Source organism: Ascaphus truei, chromosome 4 (assembly GCF_040206685.1).
Source record: "Ascaphus truei isolate aAscTru1 chromosome 4, aAscTru1.hap1, whole genome shotgun sequence".
NCBI lineage: Eukaryota > Metazoa > Chordata > Amphibia > Anura > Ascaphidae > Ascaphus > Ascaphus truei.
Genome location: NC_134486.1, coordinates 394,813,707 through 394,825,843, shown reverse-complemented (window position 1 = coordinate 394,825,843; position 12,137 = coordinate 394,813,707).

The window sequence follows — 12,137 nt, the reverse complement described above, 5'->3', positions numbered from 1 at the left end:
CATCTGCGCGCGTTCCCCACAGGGCGCGCGCATGTTCACAAACTCCCGATCCCCTCCGCAGGACTCCCTGCTCGCGGCCTCCCTCTGTCTCCCCACCGGTCCCCTTACCTCCTGCAGTCTCTCCTCCGGTTCTCTCTCCTCCCTCGGCGGGTGCCCCCATGGCGATGCGCTCCGCGCGTCTCTTGACACAGCCTGTGCGCGCGCACCCTAACCTTACAGAGGGCGCACGCACATGCTCCTCTTGTAAACCTTCCCAGACCTCTGGCTCCGCCTCCCATGCTGTACAAGCTATCTCTCTCTCTGGTTCACCTGTCTCCTCCCTCTCTCCTTCTCACCTATCCCTGCTGCCTCTCACTTCTCCTCTGCTCCTCCTCTCTCTCCCATTGGTGTTCCCTCCTTTATAACCCCTGTTTGTCCTCTAGCTCATTGCTCTGCATAGTTTCTTGTAACCTCTGTGTGTGCAGTCCTATGCTTGGCTCTCCTGTGTTTTTCAGTGTTTGTTCCTGCTCCTGCTTGTTCTTGGATCTCCCTGGCTTGAACTCTGCTTGTACTGGATTACCCTGCTCTCTCCTGCCCTTGAACCCTGCTTACGGATACGACCTTGCTGACTTCTGTTATCCCTGGACTCTCGCTTACGAACATTACGATCCTGCTCTCTATAACCCCTGGACTCTGGCACACTGACATCACCATCCTTACTCTGAACCCCAAGGCGTTGCAAGTATATCTAACCATCTTTCTACAGGCCCGGCAACACCATTGCACACTCCGGGCACGCCTCACTGCTGTGGGTGCTTGGTAAAACCCTTCCCACCTCAGAACTGGGGACTGGCCAGGTCTGCGGGCATACAGGCGTTACATTATGCAGAGCCCAACAAATGCAGACCCCCCTGAGGTGGGTCAAGGTGTTTCTTTGGAACATTTACAATTTGTGAGCAACCAGCTGACCACTGTTTCCCAGCAACTTTCTAACCTCTCCATCCAGGAAACTCCAGTGGCTAAGTCACCCCCTGTTGCTATGACTTATAATAATGCTGGACCCCGTATTCCACCGCCCAACCGGTATGATGGGGACCCCCTCGCTTGCCACGGATTCCTAAACCAATGTGAGGTGCAATTCGAAATGTCTCCCTCTCAGTTTTCTACCGGCCGCTCTTAGGTGGCTTACATTTATATCTTGCTCACCGGTGACACCCTCGCTTGGGCTTATCCCCTCTGGGAACATAAGACTGAATTAACTCAAGATTACCCTAAATTTAGGCGTGAATTTCAGCAAGTGTTTGACACTCCTGCACGACGGGAGCGGCTGCATTCTCTCTCTTTCATATTTCACAGGCTCGAAGATCTGCTGCCAAGTATGCAATCGAGTTCCGTACCCTCGCCGCGGAGACTTAATGGAATGATGAGGCACTCGCCGCCGCTTACTGGCACGGTCTCTCTGACACCTTGAAGGATGATCTTGCTACCCATGCCCGGCCTTCCTCCCTGGAGGAACTGATTACTCTCAGTGTACGTATGGACCAGCGCACCCAGGAACGACGGCATGAGAGACACTGTTCCCGTTCTCTTTCTTCTCCTGTTGTCTCTCACAGGTCGCCCTCTTTGCCTCTTCTGGCATTGGACGCCCCAGAGCCGATGCAAATCGGTAGCCAACAACTTCGGGCCGCGGAGTGAATGCAACGCCGTCAGAAGGGACTATGTTTCTACTGTGGTTCTTTGGACCATCGTCTCCAGAACTGTTCCCTGAAGCCGGGAATTGGGAACACCCAGTAAAGGTAGAGGGGCTTCTACTGGGTACTGTTTCTTCTTGCCCCTCTCTCCCTGAGGACCCCCCAAAGAAGTTTATGCTTCCTGCTACGCTGGAGGGCCCTGACCTCCTACTGGAAGTAAAGGCTTTCATTGACTCTGGATCTGGCGGTAACTTCCTGGATCAAACCTTCGCATCTGAGAACCAAATTCCTCTGGTCAAGAGAAAGCACCCATTGGTCTCGAGGCCATCGACGGTCACCCGCTCCAGCCAGCATTCATCATCTGGGAGTACATTCCTCTCCCTTTGACCTTGGCCGACGGCCATAAAGAGGTAATAGTTTTTGATATCTTCCATTCTCCCACCGTTCAACTTATTTTAGGATTGCCTAGGCTTCAACTCCACAATCCGCGCATTGATTTGACCGGCACCTTGCCTATCCAGTGGCCTTCCTCTGCTGAGTCAGTCTCTAAGGTTCCTCCTATTGCGGTGCTCGCCGGTTTGGATTCCGTTCCTTCCAATCTCTCGATTCTCCCGACCGTGTATCATGAGTTCCTGGATGTGTTCAACAAAGTACAGGCTGAAGTTCTGCCACCCCATCATCCATACGATTGTCCTATCGATTTAATTCCAGGGACCATCCTCCCGAAATCGAAATCTTACCCTTTGTCCGTTCTAGAAACCGAAGCTATGACGTCTTACATCCAAGAAAACTTGGAGAAAGGATTCATCCGCAATTCTACCTTCCCCGCTGGGGCAGGATTCTTCTTCGTGAAGAAGAAGGATGGATCGCAAAGACCTTGTATCGACTTTCGCGTACTCAACAAAATCACGGTAAAGAATCGGTACACCCTTCACTTAATTTCTGAACGTTTTGATCATCTCCAAGGAGCCTCTACTGCACCGACACACTTTATTCGAGCAAATACCCAGTAAGTACCTGGCAGATACCTGGAATGCGTCGCTCCTCACCTCTGACAAGCCCTGTTGCGTTTGCCTTCCCAGCCTGGGTTCATGCCTGGCTGACGGGCGGCTGATCTGTTAAATGATAATGATTAGGATTTAATAGGCTGCAATGCTTCGCGTGTCTACCAGATGGCATAAATTCATGAATTGTAATGCAGTATATATATATATATACTGTGCAGTATTGCAGCCAGCGGGAATAAAATGCTTCAATCCCTGCCTGGAAAATAACCCAATGCACTCGGGCAGAAAACAGTCACAAACCTCAATACACCCGGGTATACCCGAATTCGTGGGACTAGCCGAGCTCGAATAAAGTGTGTCGCCAGTGTATCTTCTCCAAGCTCGATTTAAGAGGGGCATATAACCTCATTCGCATAAGGGAGGGGGCCGAGTGGAAAACCGCGTTTAATACAAGATCTGGACATTATGAGTATCTAGTGATGCCCTTTGGGTTATGCAATGCTCCTGCCGTCTTCCAAGAGTTCATGAACGACATCTTCCGGGATGTATTGGGAACATTTGTTATCGTATACTTGGATGACATTCTCATTTTTTCTAAAAGCTTAGATGAACACATTCACCATACCAAATTGGTGCTTTTTAGGCCCCGTGCCAACCGCCTATACGCCAAGATGGAGAAATGTTTGTTCCACCAGACGTCTACTGCCTTCCTAGGCTATATTATCTCTAAAACACACAGGACACCTACAAGCTCATATTGAACCCCCAAAATAACCACAACATATATATAAGTATATAAGTGTCACAGAGGAGTGCTACTGAGCATGGCAATATATATTTAAAACCAGAGACAGAACATAAAACACAGACAGAGCTCAGTGCACATCCAGCGAAACTTAAATACGGTACAGTGCCTAAATATACATGTATAGATATTTATTAAATAAAATGGTCTTTTAGTTTAACATTTTGGCCAAATTGTTGTATGCCCCTGAGCCACTACACAGCAGACCACATCTCAAGGGTCCCTAACACTAATATAAATTCTTAATAACCTGTGCATTACCAGGAACAATGATTTATAATACATCTGTCAAAATTAGTTGCATAGTTCTGTCTGATTGAAGCTTTTATTAACCTGTACATTACCAGGAAAAGCACTCTGTATTAGATTTGTCACAATCACACTGCAAGCAAGCAAGTTCCCCTGAGAGTGGGAGATGCTATGGAGTGAGCTTTTAGCCATTTAAATGTGGGAAGGAGTGAGCTTCAATTAGCCAAGAGGTTGCCACCCTCCAATCAGCTAAGACTAGCTGAACAAGAATTGTAAAACATACAGGACACCCACAAGCTCATATTGAACCCCCAAAATAACCACAACATATATATATATATATATACAGTGTTCGACAAACCTATACATTTGCTCGCCCCAGGCGAGTGGATTAAACCCCCGGGCGAGTAAATATTGGCCCAAGCAGCACACGTTTGGTACTAGGTGGCGAGTAGATTTTTTTGTGTGGCGAGTAGATTTTTTGGTGATTTGTCAACCACTGTATATATATATATATATATATATATATATATATATATATATATATATATATATATATATATATATATATATATATATATATATATATATATATGTAACGGCTGGACCCCCCTTGTCTGACCCACCCAATCTCACATTGGCCCGTGTGATCTAACCGGTCCCCATTACAAGGTCGTGCGTGATGGTGCACCTGCAAGTAACAGGACTCCTGAGTCTCCCGCTTGGTGTTATAGAGGATATCATCAGGACAGGTATCTGAGGTAGTGGTTACGAGTCCAACTTACTTCACGTGCAGCGCCTCCACCTCATAAGGATCTATGCTTCCGCAGGGAGATGGTCCTGGTGAGGAACTCCTTCTCGGTGGTGACTGCCACTGCTGAGTAACTTCACACTCACACAGTGGAGGTATCTTTGAACATGGCATCTTTATTGTAGTTTGGGATGTAGCAGACTGCCCCATGCAGCTGCCGGCTCTAGCCGCACATCTCTCCGTGCTGTCCCTTTGCCAGGTACGCCCTCCCGTATTGAAGTGGGATTCCCTTTCTCCTAGGGAGATCACCACTGCGCCAGGTCCCTGGACACAGTGTGGCTTAGACAGACTTGATTGGTCACTCTGCTACCGCTAGTTACAGCACTAGGGTCACAAAAGTATTCCTCCAACCGCTTCACACAACTGCTGGCTAACACTTGCAACTACTTTGCCACTACTCTAACTGACAGTGTTGTGCCCTTTATACCTCAGGGGGCAGGCGCATCTCTGATGTCACTATCCAGGGACTCAGAGCATACAGCCACTCCCTTCCTTACACAGGGCACCACACCAGGGTGTGAGGGAAAACCTCCATAACTACTGTTGGCAGGCCTGTACTTACCAGGACTTACTGCCAACAGGGAAGATGTATGCAGTCATTATTATGCATGGCTACATATATATATATAAAAGCATATAAGTGTCACAGAGGAGTGCTACTGAGCATGGCAATTATATATATATATATATATATATATATATATATATATATATATATATTTAAAACCAGAGACATAACATAAAACACAGACAGAGCTCAGTGCACATCCAGTAAAACTTATACACGGTACAGTGCCTAAATATACATGTATAGATATCTATTAAATAAAATGGTCTTTTAGTTTAACATTTTGGCCAAATTGTTGTAAGCCCCTGAGCCACTGCACGGCAGACCACATCTCAAGGGTCCCTAACACTAATATAAATTCTTAATAACCTGTGCATTACCAGGAAGAATGATTTATAATAAATCTGTCAAAATTAATTGCAAAGTTCTAAGTCTGATTGAAGCTTTTATTAACCTATTAAGTTTTATTGGATGTGCACTGAGCTCTGTCTGTGTTTTATGTTCTGTCTCTGGTTTTAAATATATTATCTCTAACCAAGGTTTTTCTATGGACGCAGAGAAATTGAAGTCTGTCCTTGACTGGCCGCTGCCAAATTCTCTCAAGGCCGTGCAGCGTTTTCTCGGCTTTGCCAATTATTACAGGAAATTCATCCGTAATTTTTCTTCCATTGCTCTCCCCATTACTGCCTTGACCAAAAAAGGCGCCGATCCCACGTCTTGGTCCTCCGAAGCCATTGATGCATTCGAGTTTCTCAAAAAAGACTGCGTCTCTGCACCCATCCTACGTCATCCTGATACCTCCCTTCCCTTCACATTGGAAGTTGATGCCTCGGATGTGGGAGCCAGTGCAGTTCTTTCTCAGAGATCCTCTCCCCAAGAAAAACTCCATCACTGTGGTTTTTTTTCTCGGAAATTCTCGTCTGCCGAGAGAAATTATGATGTTGGGAATCGTGAGCTATTGGCCATTAAATTGGCTCTTCAGGAGTGGAGGCATCTTTTAGAAAGCACCAAGGAGCCTATTGCCATCCTCACCGACCACAAAAATTTGCTGTATATTGAGGGGGCTCGACGATTAGGATCCCGTCAGGCCCGTTGGTCTCTTTTTTTTCCCCGTTTCAACTATAACATTTCGTATATTCCGGGTACCAAAAATATCAAAGCAGACGCTCTCTCTCGCCAGTTCGCCACGGAGAACGAATCCAATGAGTCCAAGGAACCTATCCTTCCTGCCAAGTGCATAATCTCTGCCAATAATTTTGATGTGTTGGAGGAAATCAACAAAGCCCAGGTTCACATTCCCAGCAGGTTCAGGGTACCAGAGGGACGCTTATACGCAGCTCCATGATTTCGCCACAAGATCTTACTTTGGGGACATTCTTCTAGATCGGCCGGTCATCCAGGCTTCAAGAGGACAGCGGATCTTATTAAACGGACCTTTTGGTGGCCTAAGATGAACAAGGACATTTTTGCTTGTCCGGTATGTGCCCAGAGTAAATCTGCCCATCACAAACCTTCGGGTCTTCTCATGCCTCTTCCTATCCCGGAGCAACCTTGGAAACACATCTCTATGGACTTCATTGTCGAACTTCCAAATTCTAAGGGAATGAATACCATTCTTGTTGTTGTAGACAGATTTTCTAAACACTCACACTTTATTCCCCTAAAGGGTCTTCCTAATTCTACTTTGGCCGATATTTTTTCCAAGGAAATTTTCAAGATTACACGGTGTTCCCATTTCTATTGTTTCTGACAGAGGTTCTGAATTCATCTCTAAGTTAGGGCGTGCGTTTTCCCAGAGACTTGGGATTTCCCTTCTTTTTCTTCTGAATTTCACACCCAGACCAATGGTCAGACAGAAAGGATGAATCAGACCTTAGAGCAGTATCTCAGATGTTTTGTTTCTGAATCTCAAGACAACTGGATGGATCTGCTACCATGGGCCGAATTTGCTATCAACGCTCTTAAAAATGAATCTACGCAAGAGTCCCTTTCTTCATTAATTTCGGTTTTCACCCTTGCAGTCTTCCCCTCTCCTCCCCCACATCTGGCATTCCCGCAGCGGACTCTCATGTTTCTACCCTTCAGAATTATTGGAGGAGGATCCTAAAGACCCTACAAACTTCCATCTCAAGACAAAAAACAAAGGCAGATCGACGTCGTCAACCGGGCCCTTCGTTCAAACCCGGAGACAGAGTGTGGTTGTCCTCAAAAAATATAAGGCTCAAGACCCCGTCTCCAAAGTTGTCTCCGAGATTTTTGGGCCCCTTCAATATATTAGAGAAGATCAATCCGGTCGCAAACCGGTTGGCAGTTCCTCCCACCATGAGGATTCCTTCCGTATTCCATGTATCCCTACTCAAACCTTTCATCCAGAGCTCTCACTTCCCGGACCGTTTCCGAAAACCCAACCCGGTGACCACTCTCGGACAGCAAGAATACGAAATTCACTCCATAATTGACTCCCGTTGCTCCAGAAATAAACTGCAGTTCCTCGTCCATTGGAAGGGGTTTGGCCCAGAGGAGCATTCATGGATTCTGTCACGTCACATTCATGCTCCCAGACTCCTCCGGCAATTCCATCAGAAATTTCCCCAGAAGCCATGGCAGGATCGCCCGGAGATCGATCCCCTAGGGGGTATACTGTGACGGTTCAGGGAATTCTTTCCTCTCCATGTGTCCCTGGCGCTGCGCTTTCCCCTGCCTCTGATATCCCGTCCTTGCCTCCTCGCACAGTTTCCCCTTCCTCCTCCCGCATCCGTCCCTCTGCGGCATCCCCTGACGCTCTCCCAGCGTCTGCGCGCGTTCCCCACAGGGCGCGCGCATGTTCGCAAACTCCCGATACCCTCCGCAGGACTCCCTCTGTCTCCCCTCCGGTCCCCTTACCTCCTGCAGTCTCTCCTCCGGTTCTCTCTCCTCCCTTGGCAGGTGCCCCCGCGGCGATGCGCTCCGCGCGCCTCTTGACACAGCCTGTGCGCGCGCACCCTAACCTTACAGAGGGCGCACGCACATGCTCCTCTTGTAAACCTTCCCAGACCTCTGGCTCCGCCTCCCATGCTGTACAAGCTATCTCTCTCTCTAGTTCACCTGTCTCCTCCCTCTCTCCTTCTCACCTATCCCTGCTGCCTCTCACTTCTCCTCTGCTCCTCCTCTCTCTCCCATTGGTGTTCCCTCCTTTATAACCCCTGTTTGTCCTCTAGCTCATTGCTCTGCATAGTTTCTTGTAACCTCTGTGTGTGCAGTCCTATGCTTGGCTCTCCTGTGTTTTTCAGTGTTTGTTCCTGCTCCTGCTTGTTCTTGGATCTCCCTGGCTTGAACTCTGCTTTTACTGGATTACCCTGCTCTCTCCTGCCCTTGAACCCTGCTTACGGATACGACCTTGCTGACGTCTGTTATCCCTGGACTCTGGCTTACGAACATTACGATCCTGCTCTCTACAACCCCTGGACTCTGGCACACGGACATCACCATCCTTACTCTGAACCCCAAGGCGTTGCAAGTATATCTAACCATCTTTCTACAGGCCTGGCAACACCCTACCACACTCCGGGCACACCCTCGCTGCTGTGGGTGCGTGGTAAAACCCTTCCCACCTCATTACTGGGGACTGGCCAGGTCTGCGGACATACAGGCATTACACCTTTGTGCCGGTTGCCATGCATTGCCGTGACAGAAAACCAGGGGAGAGGGAGGAGAGGGGGGAAAGGGAGGGGTTAGGGAGGCTCCTGCATCAGCTAAAGTAGAAAAGGTAATGAATTAATAGTGAGTATCATATACAGGTGCAAAAGGGGACAAGGAATAATGGAAACAAACAAACAAAAGATTTGCATTCAAAGGGAGTGCATTCAAGGGGGAATATTTTGTTTGTTTGTTTCCATTGCCTTGACGGGCATCAAATGACGCAGCGGGGTCATGTGAAATCATGTCAAATGACCCTGCGGTGTCATTTGATGCCATGTTGTCATGGCGACACGTCGCGAGATGCCGGCTGAATCACGGTAAGTGAGTTACAAAGGCCTCATTCGGTCCCCCGGCATTTAATTTAAAGGGGAAGGGCACAGGGCCTCTGTAACTGCTGTGGCCCCCCAATCACATCTCATGCCTCCCAGTTTGGGCACCCCCGTACTACTCTATACTATGTATACTATATATAATGTGTTTATAGCTTGGCCAGTAGTCTGCATTTTAATATTTACATTACCATTATTTGTTATTTTGTTTAGTTATTCATTTTAAATATATGTTAATGTTGTATCATATAAATGTTATCATTTTGATGCATTTTAAAAAAATAGTGAATTTTCCCAAATGATTTACTTAAATCTTTCTTTAGATTCATGTTTCAAGTCCAATGTCTAATATTTCTTCCAGGTGGATTTACTGTCAAACCCCATCAGCTGAAGTTTTTAAACTCACCCAAACAAACCTCATTCCCATTCCCTCATTCTGCCATAATCAAAGACAGTGATGACTCATTCTCCGGTCTGGACGGGAGTCATCTGCTTGCCTCTATGGACATACTTCCTGACTCATGCAAGCAAATAGGCAACATCAGTGGGACCGTTTCTGGCAGTGTTTGTGGAAGAGGCATTGTTTTTCACCGCATCTCTGTGGGTGCGAGAAACATGAGCAACGCGATTACTGATTTTTATTGCAGTGAAAAGAGGTTGCTAATACTTCAAAGCCGATGTTTTTAATAGCCAATAAAATCAGGAAGACTGTGAACAGGAGGCCTGGTTTCCAGGCCAGCTTTTGTACGTCACCTTGCAAAATTGACCTTGTAAAAGTCACCTTACCTCCCTGTAAATGTCTCTGTGCCTGAGGTCCCAACTTTATATGTTTGCATTGATACAGTGTACATACATACACCCCCTCTGTTAAAAAACAATCAGACTCGACTTGAATAGAAAGGATTCACTAGAATTTGGCAAGAATCTCGCTTCTTTTTACCAGAATGTAGCAAAAGGGCGGCATGTAAATGGCCAGTGCACATTGACTTTTGTTTGGTGATTATTTTTGGCAAAGCTTTCAGCTGTTGCCTTGTTTGCAAACTTGTATGAAAATGTGGCCACGTCTTGTTGAGTCATTAATTCACACTGATCATACTGTACCTCAGTGAGGCAAGTGTGTGTTGTAACATGGATTAGAGGCGGAGTAATGGATGATCTCTATCACATTATTTGCAATCCCTTCTCCTTGTGGCTATTTGCTATTGTTTGTTGGTTTTTTACAAATCCTTTGTAGACTGAACACATTCACAGAACACTTCTGCTGAATTACATAATGTTTGTGGAACTACTTTGGTAAATTGGTACTTAAACCGCAAAGTGCTATTGACTGATAGTGCCATATTTCCGAAGTAAATTATCTGTTAATTGAAACCTCTTTATAAAATGATGGTGTGGTGAAGACTAATCATTTCTATAGTTCTGGAAAACTCTGAATAATTAGGGGAGAGGGATTAATGTTACATTACAAAAGTGTAGCTGTGTTTGTATTTATTTCAATACAGCAAGTAAAAGTTACAAAAACCCTCTGCAAACCCTCTCTTGTATTAATGAAGATCTGATGGTAATGATCCACGCAGGCTCCTACTGTGTCTACAAATTGGAAACACTTATTGTTGCTTTATTTCATTAACATTGCAGAGAGGGAGACTGGTTGATATGTGGGGCAAACTAAAATTGGTGAATATTAAGGGGAAATCAGAACAAAATTAGTCATAGACAAACCTGTTAAATGTTTAATTACTATTTTCCTGGCAAATTGAAAAGGAAATGACAATGCTACCTACATACAGTAGATAAACCTGTACCGCAGTATAGCAGGAAAGGATTATGGGTAAAATCCATAATATTCAACTTTTAAAACGCTGAAAAGACATTATGTTTTCTTGTAAGTCCTCGGCCGTAGTAAAAGCGACCGTGCGCGCAAAACACCTCGAAACAGGTTAGCGTGGCTGTCGCCTGAGCGGTGCGGCCTCTGTTGATGTGCGCAACACTTGTGACTGCAACATGGACAGGAAGCAGGCTGAAAAATGGAGGTTCGCCGTCATTGGTTCCAACGGTTAACGTGGCACGGCCTTTGCGGGAAAAAAATCAAATACATTTGTCACCTCAAAATCCTGCTGTGCAGGTCGCATCACCCGCAGTATGGCCGGGCTGGTCCAAGCAATGAGGTTTTTTTCTGTCGCTCGCGGTGTCGCGTGCGCGGTCACGTCTACTATTTCCAAAACCTAAGAATCTTTGCTTTCTTTTACCAAAGCAATTTAGGGATACAGGTTAGCAGGCGTTATTTAACTGGTTATCACATTGAAACATGGTCAATGTTGTCAATAGTTTGAATGTGCAGTAACCGCGAGAAAATATAGCAGGAAGGGGATATTGTGTGATACCTGGAGTAATAATGCCTAGTACTGTACATCTGCTTCTGCTAGTAAAAGAAAAAAGAATAGTTGCGCCAACCGTATTTAAGATGAAAGGTATAGTTCAGTCCCACATAAAAGATGGAGTCCTGCTGCCAGAGTTTCTTAGAGGTGATTCACCAACCTCTATAATTAACAGTCGTAAAAGAAAAGGATTCCCCGGCACGTGGTTTCACTTTAATTCCGGGACACATGAAATTATAAAGGAAAAAAAACACAATCAGAAGTATTTAAAATCCAATGAAAACCTTGTGTAACCCTTCTATGGTACCCACCCGACATGAGATTGGGAGGTACACTCCTTCTGGTCACTCTGAGTGGTCTGGGTGCTGTGACCTGCTGGTAAACAAGGGGGCTGAGTGCTCCACGGTGTTGTGGGGAGAACCCAGGACAGGGACAGGAGGTGTGGTGTGGGACAGGTTACCTTGTTCTCTCAGGGTGCACAGCGCCTCCAGCCAGCAGGGATCCCCTGGGGTCTCCAGAGGAGATACCCCCACTGACACTCCATTCTCCTTTCACAGGAACAGGGACACACACAGCAGTTTCTTTTCTGTGGATCTTTATTCAGCATAGGTGTGCAGACAGCATACAGCATGATATCACAGG